The sequence below is a fragment of the Podarcis muralis genome, chromosome 5 (genome assembly GCF_964188315.1).
Source record: "Podarcis muralis chromosome 5, rPodMur119.hap1.1, whole genome shotgun sequence".
NCBI classification, from domain to species: Eukaryota; Metazoa; Chordata; class Lepidosauria; order Squamata; family Lacertidae; genus Podarcis; species Podarcis muralis.
Window position 1 is genome coordinate 76,231,808 of NC_135659.1, and position 16,226 is coordinate 76,248,033.

Below are 16,226 nucleotides of genomic sequence, written 5' to 3' on the forward strand. Positions count from 1 at the left end.
TTTTTGTTTGTTTTATGTATATTGCTAATCCTGAATATCTGTCTGCTGATCACTTTGCATGTGGGTTCTTATTACTCCCTATGGCTAATGGTGTCTAAAGAGGACAAACATTACGGTGCAGCTGTTGTTCTTAAGGATGTATGTAGCAATTTTGAGTGTTCAAATACCCATTAACTTAGTAAGTACAGTGGTACCTCGGGTTACAGGCACTTCAGGTTACAGGCACTTCAGGTTACAGACTCCACTAACCCAGAAATAGTACCTCGGGTTATGAACTTTGCTTCATAACTTTGATTCAGAAATCACGTGGCGGCAGCAGGAGGCCCCATTAGCGAAAGTGGTACCTCAGGTTAAGAACAGTTTCAGGTTAAGAACGGACCTTCAGAACAAATTAAGTTCTTAACCTGAGGTACCACTGTATTACAATAAACCTGTAAGGTAAGTCAATATATTAACCTTATTTTTCCAAGTAAGATCTGAGACTTACGATAGGTAAAGGTAAAGGTACCCCTGCCCGTACGGGCCAGTCGTGTCCGACTCTAGGGTTGTGCGCCCATCTCACTTAAGAGGCCGGGGGCCAGCGTTGTCCGCAGACACTTCTGGGTCATGTGGCCAGCATGACAAGCTGCATCTGGCGAGCCAGCGCAGCACACGGAAACACCGTTTACCTTCCCACTAGTAAGCGGTCCCTATTTATCTACTTGCACCCGGGGGTGCTTTCGAACTGCTAGGTTGGCAGGCGCTGGGACCAAGCAACGGGAGCGCACCCCGCCGCGGGGATTCGAACCGCCGACCTGACGATCGGCAAGTCCTAGGCGCTGAGGTTTTACCCACAGCGCCACCCGCGTCCCTATGAGACTTACGATAGTGCCATGCAAAATTTGGTTTACAAATCAGATTCCTACAAGGCAATTCTGTGCATATCTACACAGAAGTAAATCCCATTGTGTTTAATTGGGCTTACTTTGAGGCAAGATGTGCATGTGTACAAGCACTATACCATTAGATCAGCTTAGTTATAGCACAATACCAACCAACCTTCCTCCTGTAAGCAATAATACAGTGTAACATGAATTATCACTGAGCTGTGCCTTCTTTTTCCAGAGTGCAATACCTCATCTGAAACACTATTCCGTGTGAAATACCTGTTTGCAATACCTGTTCTGAACGTATTAAAACAGAGAAAAGCTGTGACAAGTGAAGCAGTTTCAAATTAACCTTTGGAATTACGCTTTCTCAGCAGATTCCCCCCCCCCCCCCGGTTTCTTTTTCAACAGAGCAGCTATCTCCCCTGCAATTCTATTAAAATGCTCCAAAATAAACCCTATAGCAGCTACAACAGGGCAAATTAATGTCAACACACCAGGACATATGTCTAATTTCAGAGCAGAGACAAAGATTGGAATCCTTATTATAGGCCTCATCAGCTGTTTCTGAATACCCTTCAGGTCTAGAGAGATTCATTTCAAATGAGGAACATCAGTGCAGAGCAGGGAGATAAAAAATAAAAGGGTACTGTTCAGATGGCGCATTAATTTCTATCACTCAGCTAGGCTTGTGATGATCATCATTTTGAATTTAATAATTCCTACTGGGCTGCTGTTTGTGCAGTTTTGTGGTCCACAGTGTGCACATTTCTTTTCCTTTGGAAATGACCAATAAAAAGATGGCCCATCGCTGTCAGTCTTGGGAAGTTTTAATGACTGACACATTATGCTAAATAATAGTGCAACCACCCAAAATGGGCATTGTCTTGTTGACGTCTAATCTCCCTCTTTAATTTCATTATCATAATAATTTTATATGCCGCCCAACTGACTGAATTGCCCGAGCCACTCAGAATATTGAGAGCACAATAAAACATCAAACAGTAAAAAAAAAACAAAAATCCCTGTACAGGGCTGCCTTCAGATGTCTCCTAAAAGATAATTAATTAAGAATAAGAATAAGAATAATAGTGTGTGCAGGTTACCATCCCCCGAATCACATCACTGGGTGCTATTGGCAGGGGCAAAGAAACAGACAACATGATGATGTCATGACTTTGCTTCACATCACAGATAGACAGAGAGAGAAGGAGAACTCATTATATAGTTCCATCTAAATTCACAGGTCTTATGTGAGGCTGACCCGAAGCAAACCTATCTGAGAAGGTAGTGGTTTCTGTTAATAGAAAGGTGAATCCCACCTGACCTCTCTTATGCCTAATCTAGTATATGTGAACTCTTGGTGCGGCCTTGAGATGGAGTATGGCCTCAATGTCTGTCAATCAGTGCAGATGGATTAGAACTTCTTGTTGTATTAACTAACAGATCTAGAAAAAAACATATGTTTTTCAAATGCATTCTTTTCCAATGGGTTTCAAGCCAGGGAACCTGTGGCTTTCCAGACGTTGTTAGACTCCAGCCTGAACTGCAACGGCTAGTGGCTAGGATTATGGGAGTGAAAGTCTAGCAACATCTGGAGGGCCATAAGTTCCCCAAATGTTGTCTTAACATCCTAAGTTAATTATCAACCCATTTAGATGCTCATAGAGCTCTTCTTAGCTTCAATACACATATAGGCATACACAGGGTCATTTTCCATTTCAACGTCCATGTTATGTACTGAGTTGAATAGGATCCAAAATGCAGCAGTCTGGTTGGTCCTAGAACAATAGGATCCAAAATGCAGCAGTCTGATTGGTCCTAGAACAATAGGATTCAGAATGCAGCAGTCTGATTGGTCCTAGAACAATGCAGCAGTATGATTGGTCTGCAGCAGCCACCCAATCCAGCTCCAGGTCGAAGTGAATCCACAACCTGATTGCCCTACAGGAGAATCCCGGAATTAGCCAATCCCGTGCAGCCCATTGTGTAGATAATGTATATAAAGCAGATATTTTGGGGGAACAGTCATTCCTCCTCACCACTATGAGCTGAATAAAGAGCATGAAATCCACTCTCGACTCCGAGTATATTTCAGTACAATTAAACAATTATGCTTAACGGTCTGTGCCTAACCTTTGTCAGAGTAAGTTGTTTACTTGGCGTTGTTTGTGATCTTGCAACATCTTGTGGATCCGCCGGCATCAGACCAGAACACAACACGGTGTTGCCCAACGGGCCAATGATAGCCTTTGGCAACCTGGTGCCTGCAGAATATTGATATATACCAACCAAAACATGAGTTTGAAAAATAAGGACTTAATATGCCATTTATTACTGCCATATACTAATGGCAGCAAGATCAGTCATAGTCAGAGTGTGGGGAAACCTAAAAGGATCATGGCGTTGATTCAACTAAATAGCTGTACTATCCGGAAACAGTGCAATGAGTCCTGCTAGCACAACAGGGCTCCCCCTTCCCCCATGCGCCCCATGAGGAGCCTTCAAATTCCCTTGCAGATGGGTCTGGAGAACCCTCAGGACAGCAGATCATTACATGTGGCCGGCAGAAATGTATCGATGGAATGCTCCCCATAGGGCAACGTTAAATTCCACCCCATATGTTTCATATAATTAAATCTGGCATGTTGCCTTCCTGGAAAAAAATTAATGGAGAAAAACGAGACTTGTAAGTGGACAAAGAACAAGTGTCATTCTGGTATGACTTTGTTCAATATACAAACCAACAGCAAATAGCCAGAACATTGCCTCTAGCTTCCACCAAACTGGTGGGTGATATGAGAGAAAGAGAATATCATCAGAAGCCTGGAGGTAATAGTCAAAATCCCCAAACTACATACCTATGGAAAACAAACCTAAAGACCCATCAGTGCTTTTAAAGCAGTAAACAGGTCTTATCACATTCTAATAGTCATGGAACTATGATCCACCTGGAAACCAATAGCTAATTTATGAAAGACTGTTTATTTTGTTTATGATACCTGTTAATGTGTAATGGTGTTGTTATTCATGCTGATTGAGCTATGGAGGATAATTACTGGTTACTGCTTTATATCTTTGTTAATGGAATTTTTCTATTTCTTTTTGTTTATTTGATTTTTATGATCTCTTTAAAATTGAATGTATAGTTATGGCAAGCACTATTAAGTTTTCCTTCCTGTCTCTCACTGAATTCCGTATGAACTTACTTGAATATACATCCCATTAAAAAATATATTGTGGGAGGGACTGTAACCTGCAGCTTCTGGTGTATTCTGCCATTTATTTGTTTTTTTGTGTGTGTGTTTTAAAAGATCACGTTTGTAGCCCTGTTTCTTGAAGAGGAAAGAAACTAAAAATGTATAAGCACTTAGGCAATCTACTGAATAGTTGGCATTTGAAATGAACCTTTGGTCCTTTCCAGATTTTGGAGGACATGCAGCTCTTATTCTAAGCTACAGATGAGCCCAGAAAGCTTGTGAGGAAGTCACTTTATCCCTATGAAGTTTCAGGGCTCATGATGATCACCATGAACTCACCCCCATCAGGCCCTATCAGTAAAACTAAGGACCACAGATAACATTAGTGGGATTAAATTAGGCCACAACTTTATTGATTACAGATATGAGTTTGGCTTGGCATTGGGTAGGTTCCATTGGCTCCAGCCCTCCTGCTGGAGGGATACTGTGGGTCAAGCCTAATTTGGGGTTGACCTATGACATACCGTATATCCAGGAGGTACAACCCACACAGACTTGCTGTGTTGGGGGATGCTATAGCCCTAGTCCCCACCTGGGCATATGCACAGAAGCACCTCCAAGTGGATTCCTTTATCAAGATATCCCATCACCAAGAAGGGAGAAGCAGAGGGTCACAATTCCACCACCAAAGACTAGGAACTAACCTAATGCCAGATACACCAACGTTGTGACGATTGCTGTGAGTTAGGCAAAACCCTCAGACAGGCCCAATTCATCTGATAATGATCACTTGAGCTGCAGAACAATGACTGCTGTTGTTTTGCAGCTTGGTCACAACTGGCTTAAATCTTGGAAGGCCAGGCAAACTTTGCTACTAACAATGATATGTGGAGTGCTAGGCATTTCCATTCAATCTTCTTGCATTCGTTACCTTTATAGGGAGGAAATTCATCATCAGAGGTAGCCTACAGATCATTTTATCCAGGTGGAAACTGAACTCAAGATGGTTGTGTTCATCTACCTGGAGAGACATAGTAGCGCTCAGTCACAAACCTGAAATGATCAAAAGCAGTTCTTCTCTGTTTTTCTGCTGTCTCTTCTTGCTTTCCTTCCTGTTTGACAGATGCAAATATACCCAGCAGGAAGCTGCTTCACTCTTGATATATTCACTGCATACAATCTGAAGCATAAATATTTCCCTTTATTCCCTTCAGCAAATGTGTATCAGGTGAAAGATAGTGCAGAAGTGTGTAGGATGGCAAAGCAGGCCTGCCTGATCCAATAATATATGTTAGTCAATCATACTTGCCAGGCCCTCTGCAGTTCCAGGTGACATGCTATGCAAATTTGCCAAAGTAATTGACACACACATCTGACAAGCAGGTGTTTCAATGTACATCTGAGAACATTGGCACCACGTAACTGATGGGTCATTAGCTGGCCACCATTAGCAGAATCCAGCACCCTGAAATGTGGTTCGGTCAATTTCCACCCACCCTGAACGAGCTCAGAATGATGCAAAGTTCATTCTGACAATTCAGTCGAGAAGTGGGTGGTGAAAATGTGAAAGTGTCAGGATGCTGTCAGCGGCTCCCGACTGGTTGCCCAGGAAAGTATAAAGACAAGGAAAAGTTTCTTACAGTCCTTTTTTATTTCAGACTTTACAGAGAGAGGCTATAGAACCCAGCCTCCTGGATATTGGCATTGTCCCGAGTGAATCTCCACCCACCTCCCGTCTCTCCCACTTCCTCATTCATTGTCGTCATCACCTCTTCTATGGGTGCCATTAAGTGCCCTCTGCCTTCAAGCTGTTTGCTCTCCTACTTTTGAGGCTCTCCAGGTTCTGGAAGGAGGTGGGTCTGGAATGCTTGCTAATGACAATGTGACAGCCAGCTGCTCCAGCTCTCCCATGATTTCCCAACTTTCCCCCTCATCTGCCTCTGAGCTGCAACATCTCTCAACCCCCTGTTGTAAATCTATACTGTCTTCCTCTTCCTCCTCTCTGGAATGGCCGGGGGGCGGCAGTGTCCACCATTCCTCCTCTGCCCAGTCCCTGACAGAAGACATGCAGTTGCCAGGATACAGAAGCACTGATGTGCCCCTCCTTCTGCTACACAGTTAACCTGATGTTCAGTGGTCAGAGATGAAGGAAGGTAGTTCAAAATATCTGGAAAATAATAGGTCATCAATCCCACTATAGATGATGCAATGTGATTGGGAAGGCAGATGGAAACTGTGGGTTGTTTCCAGTCATACTCAGAGTAAGCCCATTAAAAAGAATGAAGATGACCAACTTTGGCCCATTGATTTCAATTTGTCTAATCTGAGTAAAACGTAGTCAGCTACAAGCAACTCCCTCACCTTTCTTTTTCACTAGTCTGCTCTAGAATGGCAGAATGCTTTGAAAATCTTTATTAAACTGAAACTAAGAACTTAGATGAATGGATATGCTAGTCAAATTAATGGTCCACTTCATGAGAAATGACCAAAGCAAAACCCTAGGGATATTCACAAGGAGGGAATGCTAACATATCTGCTTCCATTATAGTCAGGAATATACCTTTGCTGAGTACAGAGTCTGTGCATCTGATTACACCCTCTAGGTATTTATCTAATTATTTAATTAAAACAATTTACAATAGTAACTAAAGCAATGTTCTGTGGCAATTAATAACATAGGATAATTATACATTGCATGAAGAATATCTGCTCACCTGGGGCTCTGGGGGAGTGGCAATGGCCGCACAGCACAGTCTCTGCTTGGTCTCGGTGAGAGGGAAGCCAGGTTCTATGCCAGAACAACAGGGGGGACCTGTCTAGCAGGTCATGTGGAAGGGGGTGAGCCAAGCCCACCCCACTGTATTTAAGAGGATGGCCTCATGTAGATTACCCTCTTGGGAGGTCAGTGAAGGATTCACCACGGACACATCCAGGCTGGAAGGGGTCTGCCAGAAGGTGAATGGGCAGGATGGTATTAGGATCCTGCTATGGTGGGTGGCGCTGTGGGTTAAACCACAGAGCCTAGGACTTGCCGATCAGAAGGTCAGCGATTCGAATCCGTGCGATGGGGTGAGCTACCGTTGCTCAGTCCCAGCTCCTGCCAACCTAGCAGTTCGAAAGCATGTCAAAGTGCAAGTAGATAAATAGGTACCGCTCCGGTGGGAAGGTAAACAGCATTTCCGTGCACTGCTCTGGTTCGCCAGAAGCGGCTTAGTCATGCTGGCCACATGATCCGGAAGCTGTACGCCGGCTCCCTCAGCCAATAAAGTGAGATGAGCGCCGCAACCCCAGAGTCGGCCACGACTGGACCTAATGGTCAGGGGTCCCTTTACCTTTACCTTTTATGGTATTATTCAGTCACTGTATTCTGGGCCAAGGAGGAATTTTTCCTGCAGATAAATTGGCCGGTCTGCAGGTTTTCACCAAACTTTACCAAACTGTCACAACTCTGACAGATAAGACATTGGGTTGGATCCTTAATTGAGCAGGTAAATGAGTGCAGGAGGGGTGACTCTGTCTGGGGGCCGATGGGCAAAAACATCCCTCCCAATGGCGACCTAGGTTGGGGTTGTAGCACCTGGACCATGTCAGGGGAGACGCCCCACTTCAGGGCCAACCTCACCATGATTATCAACCAACAGGCAGGTTGCTTGATACTGGATACATATCCAATGCCCTTGCCAAGCCTACTGGCATCAGTAATCAAGAAAGTTGTGGCCTATTTCAACCCAAATATCAATCTCCTGGGTTTATTTCACAGTCTGCCCCACACCGCACCATGGACATCATGCGCTTGTGGCAGCAAGTAGTTCCTTCTACTCTGTTTCCACTGACTACCCCAACTTTCTTCCTATTTCATTACTAGGATGTTCAGGCCAAACTATAATAGAAGTCATATTCATTTGAGTATATTGAATTAAACCAGCAACTTCTTGGGTATCTTTTAAAAAAAGAAGAAGTTTGTAGCCCTCATGATTGAGCAGAGGTGGGAATGAAAATATATAAGCAGTTAGGCAATCTACTGGAGGTCAAAGTGAACTTTAGCAGAATTTCAAGTGAGAGAGAGCAGCGTTGGTCCTATTCCGTGATTCCTGATTTAGACACCTGACTTTCCCTGCTGCCCCACATCCCACCTAATCTTTCAACACTCGTAGTGACATTTCCACTCTCTTTTTACCCCCAAGCCATCTTATTTCTTTACTGCAATATTTTATCCTGTCCTTCCTCCAAGAACCTTAGGACAGCATATTTACTCCTCCCTATTTTATCTTCACAACAACCGGATCTCTGACATGCATTCCACCACTCCGGTTATTTACGACTTGCAAGTATGTGATTTGTTTCTTCCTGCAGAATGTGCCCCTCCCCACCCCATTTGTCCCATGCTGACATTTTCTTAAGACAGCTTGTATGCATGCTTTTGGATACCTATCCTATTTAGCTTATATGTAGACAAAATTCTGCCTCCTTTCGTATGTGACTCCTTGGGATTAGGGGGGAAATGGCTATACTAAAGACTGCAGACTATCAAATGGATGTGTTGTTTTCCTAAGCCTGATTACCGCTGCCTTTATAGTACCATTTGGATAACAAGACATGTATTCTCTTGCCAGTCATATTCATTAATCAGGCATTCCCCAAGCACTAGCATATAAATATCCATAAATGTTATATTTATGGATCAACTCACGTTATAATTTCATTTTAAAGGTAGATCATCTATGTATAATTGCCTCACTTTTAAATAGGTTAGTGGTAGGAATCCATTAACCGTGCAAATGGAATACAAATATTTACTAGTCGATGCTGTTTCCCAAACACCTCCAGCAAATTGCACCACTCCTTAGCTTAGTTACACAAACATACCAGCCCTGGGGTAGTCAATATCCTGCCCTCCAGTGGCTGCTCGACTATAACTCCTATCATCCCTGACTCTCAGCCCTGCTGACTGGGGCTGCTGGAAGCTGGAGTCATCTGGGGTACACCACCTTGGCTACCCCTGTATCAGCCGAACATCTCTTCTGCCACATATGTAGCAGTGTGGTGGCAGAGTGGTCCAAACTCCTTTCCTCCATCACACAGTTTCCTATGTGAACCATTTGTACATGTGATGGCATGCAGGCCCACTTGGTGTGCTCTCCTCTCTTTGGACATTTTAAGGAGAAGAATGGTGCAAACCAGGTCTCTGCATGGCCAACAGCACACACAGAGTGCTGCCTGGTCCAAGAAGAATGGAAAGCAAAGACATTGAACTAACTATGGCTACGGTCAGATGTGGAATTTATTACGTTAGTTTTACTGGTTATAATACTAGTGCTTCTGTCCTCATTTCTAAGGTCTGTTTTACATTGCAGTACCTGTTGCATTAAGGGACGCAGGTGGTGCTGTGGGTTAAACCACAGAGCCTAGGCCTTGCCAATCAGGAGGTCGGCAGTTCGAACCCCGCGACGGGGTGAGCTCCCGTTGCTCGGTCCCTGCACCTGCCAACCTAGCAGTTCGAAAGCACAAAGTGCAAGTAGATAAATAGGTACCACTTCAGCGGGAAGGTAAACGGCATTTCCGTGCGCTGCTCTGGTTCGCCAGAAGTGGCTTAGTCATGCTGGCCACATGACCCGGAAGCTGTATGCCAGCTCCCTCGGCCAGTAAAGCGAGATGAGCACCGCAACCCCAGAGTCATCCACGACTGGACCCCTAATGGTCAGGGTTCACCTTTACCTGTTGCATTATGGAACTGCGGCTTTTTTATAGATGTGCCACAGTGTCACACTAAATTTTAAATGGTGGGAAAGAGCTGGGATAACATCCTAAATTTCATCACATGACATTACAGTGCAAAACTCCCTCTATTTTTCTGGGTTAACAGAGTTGCAAATGGTTTTGGGTTGTTGTTTTTCTGGAAACAAAATAATCGAAATGAGTGCTAAACTTCCACTTGCTTTCCAGAAAGTTCACACAGAATGTGGAGATTATCACGAAACTTCGTGGAAACAGAATAAAGTGTGGTTTGAATGAAGCCCAAGTTCTGCCTCCAGAAGTGAGAGGCTGCTCTTGCATTCGAGGCATGCATGTGGGCTTTTTGTGGACATCTGTTTGGCCACTGTGAGGACAGGATGATGGACTAGATGGGCCACTGGTCTGATCCAGCAGGGCTTCTCTTGCATTTGTTTATTATAGAACACTAGTTTAGGCATGCAGGAGGCCACTGCGCAGACCACCGTGGAATAGCCTGTTAATTTAACATAATTTTGCATCTTTGTGTGTAAGAGAGAGGAAGTGTAAATTAAAGGACTTAACAGCCAATGTCGCTTTGACCTGTGTTGATGGCAAATGCAAAAGATCAATGAGAAACAATTATAGCACTCTAATTACAGCAGTGGATTTAGAAGTGGAGATTCTGATAATATATCCCTAAAGTGAAGCCTGGGATGGTGGTGGTGAAGAAGATCAGAGGGAACATGGGGTTCATAAAAGAAGCAAATCTTACAGAAGTGGAGAGCCAGCTGTGGAAGAGACCTAGAGCAGTTGAGTTAGGCCTCTAGACAGGGTTTCAGTACATGGGCCCACAGTAATCATTGGCTAGGCAGGTCTACTTCCATGATTTAAGGATCCCGGTCAATAAAACCCCAACCAGCCCTCTTTTCTAGTGGTACCACAACTGGCTGGTTGCCACTCCTCTTGGCTTTCTCATTTTCTCAACACATGCTTAAAAGGCCCCCAATGCCATTATTTCTGAGCAGGATCTTGTTTATTTTAATTTGATGTGGTCACCTTTGCTCCATTTGCGTGCTCACCTGTGTGAGGTATGATGCTGAGCTCAGAAGAAATGTTCTTGGATTTAGCAGCCACATAGCTGTGACAGTTGGGATTTTTGCAGTTCTTTGGACCCCTGGGCTCAGGGTAGATATTGCAGGCAGCAGTTTGAAGACTGGGAAAGATTATGGAACACCGGTATGAAGTTTACGGCATGTAATGCCTTGAAAGAAAACATTATGAAAATGATATACCGGTGGTACATGACCCCAGTCAAGTTAGCCAAGATATACCACCTGTCTGATAATAAATGTTGGAAATGTAAGGAGGCAGAAGGGACATTCTTTCACCTTTGGTGGACCTGCCCAAAAGTGAAGGCCTACTGGGAAATGATTTACAATGAGCTAAAAAAGGTATTTAGGTATACCTTCCCTAAGAAACCAGAGGCCTTCCTATTGGGCATGGTGGACCAGAGGGTGTTAAAGAAGGACAGAACGTTGTTTATGTATGCTACCACAGCAGCAAGAATTCTTCTTGCAAAGCACTGGAAGACTCAAGATCTACCCACGCTGGAGGAGTGGCAGACGCAGTTGATGGACTACATGGAACTGGCCGAAATGACTGGCAGAATCCGAGATCTGGGTGAGGAATCAATGGAAGAGGACTGGAAAAAATTTAAGGACTATTTGCAAAAACATTATAAGTTGTATGAATGTTAAGAAATATGCACGATTAGGAAATTTTTGCTTTAGCAACTTGTTTAGGTAAACTGAAAATTAAGACAAGAAAAAAGAGGTGGTAATATGAATCAACTTTATTATGTTAATTTTAAATGAACAAAGTTGGGATATGAGATTGTGAATTTGGGAACATAATAACTGAAAGATACAGTAAGTTAAGAAACAAGGTAACAAATTGCTGAAACTTTTATGGCAAAGAACGCAGAGTCTGGAGGATGTGGGGAAGTCCATTTGGAATACTGAAAAAATTATTGAAAATTGGATTGAAATAACCTTTTTTTCTATTATCTTTCTTTGTATTTGTTTCTTGTACTTTCTTATTTTTATCTTGTGTATATGAACCTAAGAAAAGAAACTCAATAAAAATATTTTTAAAAAAAAAGATATTGCAGGCAGCAGTTTAGCTGTCCTCTTTCCATGGAGGCAGGTTCCCCCTGAGGGATGGGAGGAGAAAATAAATTCAGCTTGCATTTGAAAGGGTACCTACTTTATGTGTATTTTCAGAAACGAGAACCAAAACACAACCATCATTTGAAATACACACTTCTCTGAATTTTGCAGTGCAATTCTGCAGCCAAGTTATATGTACAAAAATGCATGTATGTATCAAAATGCATATGTTAGTGAAAATAACATACAAAAAATATATATTACGGAGCACAGTTACAAAATGCACTATACCAGGGAACATTCGCCCCCCTGAACTAGCTGCTGCACTCGGGTGCAATGGAGGGTTTTGTCCCATCCCCACTGATGAAATAGGATTCACCTGCCATTCCAGTGGGATTCTACATGGAAGTCAAAACAGCAGGCCAGACCAACCTGTGGACATTATTATTATTATTATTATTATTATTATTATTATTATTATTATTATGTCATTTGGCAATTCTGAAGCATTTCAGGGGAATTTACAAAACAAGAAATACATCTCCAGATTTTTTAATGTTGTTTTAACAATTGGAAATGCATCAAATACCCTCTGGAAGTGGTATTTTGGGATGACATCTGACAGGTTACTGTCACCCCTGTCTGCACAGCAGGAAATGTTTCTGAAGTTCCATCACTGGTCGTCATTTTGATATCCTCTACTTAGCTACACTGCAAATGAAAAGAGACATGCAAATTTGATTTGCTTGGCAGTCTCCTGGGCGTCAAAAGCAATATGTAGGTGTCAAAAGTGCCTAATAAACATGTTCTTCAGATTCTTTTTGGCTCAATTCATCTTTTTAGATTAGTGAAGGGGGGTGATTAAAATAGGAAGAAGCACTTGGAATACCTATTGGAAAAAGCATTAGGAACCTGAACTTCATCAATAGAGACTATTAGTCTCAAAGCAGGTTTGATGAATCAAAAGTGATTAAGATAAGAAAATGCCAACTGGGTTTCCCAGAGGTAAACTCTGAAACTAATTATGTGTCCTCAACAGAGATTTCAGCACACCTTTTTTTTTTGCACAAGTATAGTGGATGGGATGGGGCCTTTTATTGGACCGGGGAGGGGTTTAAATTAAACATTGCTTTGGTTTTAGCCTACAAGTTCTCTGTGATTAACATAAGAACATAAAAATAGCCTGCTGGATCAGGCCAGTGACCCATCTAGTCCAGCATCCTGATCTCACAGTGGCCAATCAGATGCCCACAAGCAGAACCAGAGCACAACAGCCCTTTCTTGTCCTCTGGTTTCCAGCAACTGGTATTCAGAAGCATTGGTGCCTCTGCCTGTAGAGGCTGAGCATAGCTATTATGGCTAGCAACCCTCTCCTCCATGACTTTGTTTAATCCTCTTTTTAATCTATATTGGTTTGTTGGGCATCGTTGCTTCCTGTGGGAGCTGCATTCTAAGGTGTTCAGAACAAAGCTACTACAGATATCTTAGGCACCTGGGCTGATTCCCGATTTTATTTCAGTTTTTCACCGAATGCACTTTGAATGGCCTGGAAGTCTGTAACCATTAAAACAAAACCAAGACAAAGAGAGAGAGAGCACGATGGCTTCACCCACTGTAACTCAGGGCACAATCTGAGTACAGGCAACAGTACAGGCAACAGGGGTACCAACTTGAATAAAATATTGGGGGGCCCAGGTAAGCCCTGATCCACATAATTAATCACGTGATGTGGTGTACGCACACCATTTGAATGGCAATGCCCATTAACTTGGGAGGGGCAGCCCCTCAAATATTTCATTGGGGGGAGCAAAGGGACCTCAGCCCCTAGGAGTTGACTCTATGACAGCAGCATGTCAGCACCAGGTATCCACAGGCAGTTGCTGGAACTCCAATGCCCTCCAGGAATGGGAGGGCACCATCTTGTTATTTGGCTCCAGACAACGAAATGTCTTGTGTGGTGTAGTGCTTAAGAGTGGTAGACTCGTAATCTGGTGAACTGGGTTCGCGTCTCCGCTCCTCCACATGCAGCTGCTGGGTGACCTTGGGCTAGTCACACTTCTTTGAAGTCTCTCAGCCCCACTCTCCTCACAGAGTGTTTGTTGTGGGGGAGGAAAGGAGAATGTTAGCTGCTTTGAGACTTCTTCGGGTAGTGATAAAGCGGGATATCAAATCCAAACTCCTCCTCCTCTTCTTTTTGGCCTGGCCCTGGCCATAATGTGTTAGGGTGCTGCTAATCAGAGAATCCATCCTTAGCCTCCCAGCAACAGGCTTTTTTGCATTTTCAATATTTTCTCTGCATAATTTGCTTCAGGTTTTCTCCATGGTCATATGGGTTAGAAACCTGCCTATTTAAAAAGTATGGTTGAAGTTCTCAGGTCTGTAAGGAAAGGAATGAGATTCTGCAACAGAAATATGAACCTGGTATATAATGGCACTATATTCACTTTTTCAGGCTTCAGTGAGCATATTTAATTCCTTTGATCTGTTCTCATAGCTCAGCCCCTTTGGTCCCGCAATTGTTTTGCCAAGTTCTTACAGGTCTGCCTGAATTGTCTGATAAAAAGGCAGGATCTCATCGTTATTTATCATTTCACTTTAAAGCATTTCCCTCTTTTCCACTTGCAGATTGTTGTCCTCTACCACTCGGTAAATATCAATAGTCCCCACAGCCTATGGTGTGAGAGAGACAAAGGTCTGTTTAAATAACCCTCAGTGTTGCCAAGTGCTTTATCAAAGCCATGCATCTTTGTTTGCACATCCAAATCACTAGCTGCTGTTTGCACAGCCCCTGGGAGAGCTGGTGAGGCAACTTGTGCGGCTGAATTTGTAGGCTGCTTAAGCAAGGCCTGCAAGATAAAGATAGCCATTTTTGTACATTTCATCCTGACATTTAGCATTTCAGAGAGCAAGGTAACCAAGCATCAGGGTCAAACGAATTCTATATTGATTGAACAAGGCATTCAGTTACCACAACTGAGTGCATTGTGAAGCCTATGGTTATAACCTAAGTCAGAATGACATGTGCTATTCCAAACACCTAGGAGAGCTGTTCTGATGTGGTTCTTAGGGAAATAATAAGTGTCCTGATAGAATCCGAGGTCTATCTAGTGTTCCAAAATATGGTTTCCACCCAGTGACCCGCCCTATGCCTGCAGGAACCTTACAAGCATGACATGAAAACAAAAACAAGGGAAGAATACACCTTTGGGGGTGAAATTAAACTGGTGGAAGGTTACAGTGCCTGCTGTGTGGATATAGAGATCAATATGAGAGACTTATTCTCCCCATTCCTCAAGCTGCACCCCATCTTCAAGTTGTTCTCCTCTTACTTGGCTTAGCAAACAGTTCTTTTTCTGCACCTTCATTAAAAATACAGTGAGAGGAAGGAGTCATCTTCTGCCCAGCAGTAGCCTCACTCATTAATTTCTAACAGCCAATTGCATCCCCTGAAGCCTTTTGCATTCCTCTGATTTTCAGTCTTATGATGTTCCTTATTTGAGGTCGCAATTTCACTTTAGGGCAAATATTCTAATAGTTTGGCTTCGCAGAACGTGGTTGTGCTGCAATCAATCCATACATATACAGAGTCACATATTCCAAAGCACCTCTCCCTCCCTCCCTCCCTCCCTCCCTCCAATCCATCCCAACACCACCAACATTCCTTAAAAAAAAACAATGAAGAAAACTCAGAAGTCTCAGAAGTGATTTTTGTGTGTTGCCTGTGTAATAGGTCCGTCAATGCTTTGAAGTAGAAGGTGCTAAGAAGAAATAAATGATTAATTGGATTTCCTCCCATAGTCATTTGAAGTTTTTCTCATCTGAGTCCAAGTCTTGAGCTTTACCCCATGTAATAATAATAACTATTAATCACGTTTGTTTGTTTGTTTGTTTGTTTAAAAAACAAATGGTGCAAGAAATGAGCAAAATATTGATGCATTCATGAAGCAACTCAGCAACTTGTGTCACAAATTAGCCAATCTCCTTTTTCATTCAGGAAATCATCCACCCTGTTTCTAATTAGTTGAATCAGCATTACCATGGTCCATTCAGGAAATGTGCCCACTACAACAATATAATAAATATTAAAATGTTTCCGTCCAACTTGGGAAAAGATTTGCTGATATCATTAATTAGTCTGTGATTTCAGTGCAGGTTCTCAATTGAGACAAAGATCAAGGATTCTATCCTGAGATATTGTTTGTGTGTGTAACTTCTGCCTAATCAGGTGCTATGGAGTTAAGTAGAATAAAACTTGCAGATATTTAAGGTGAACCACTATT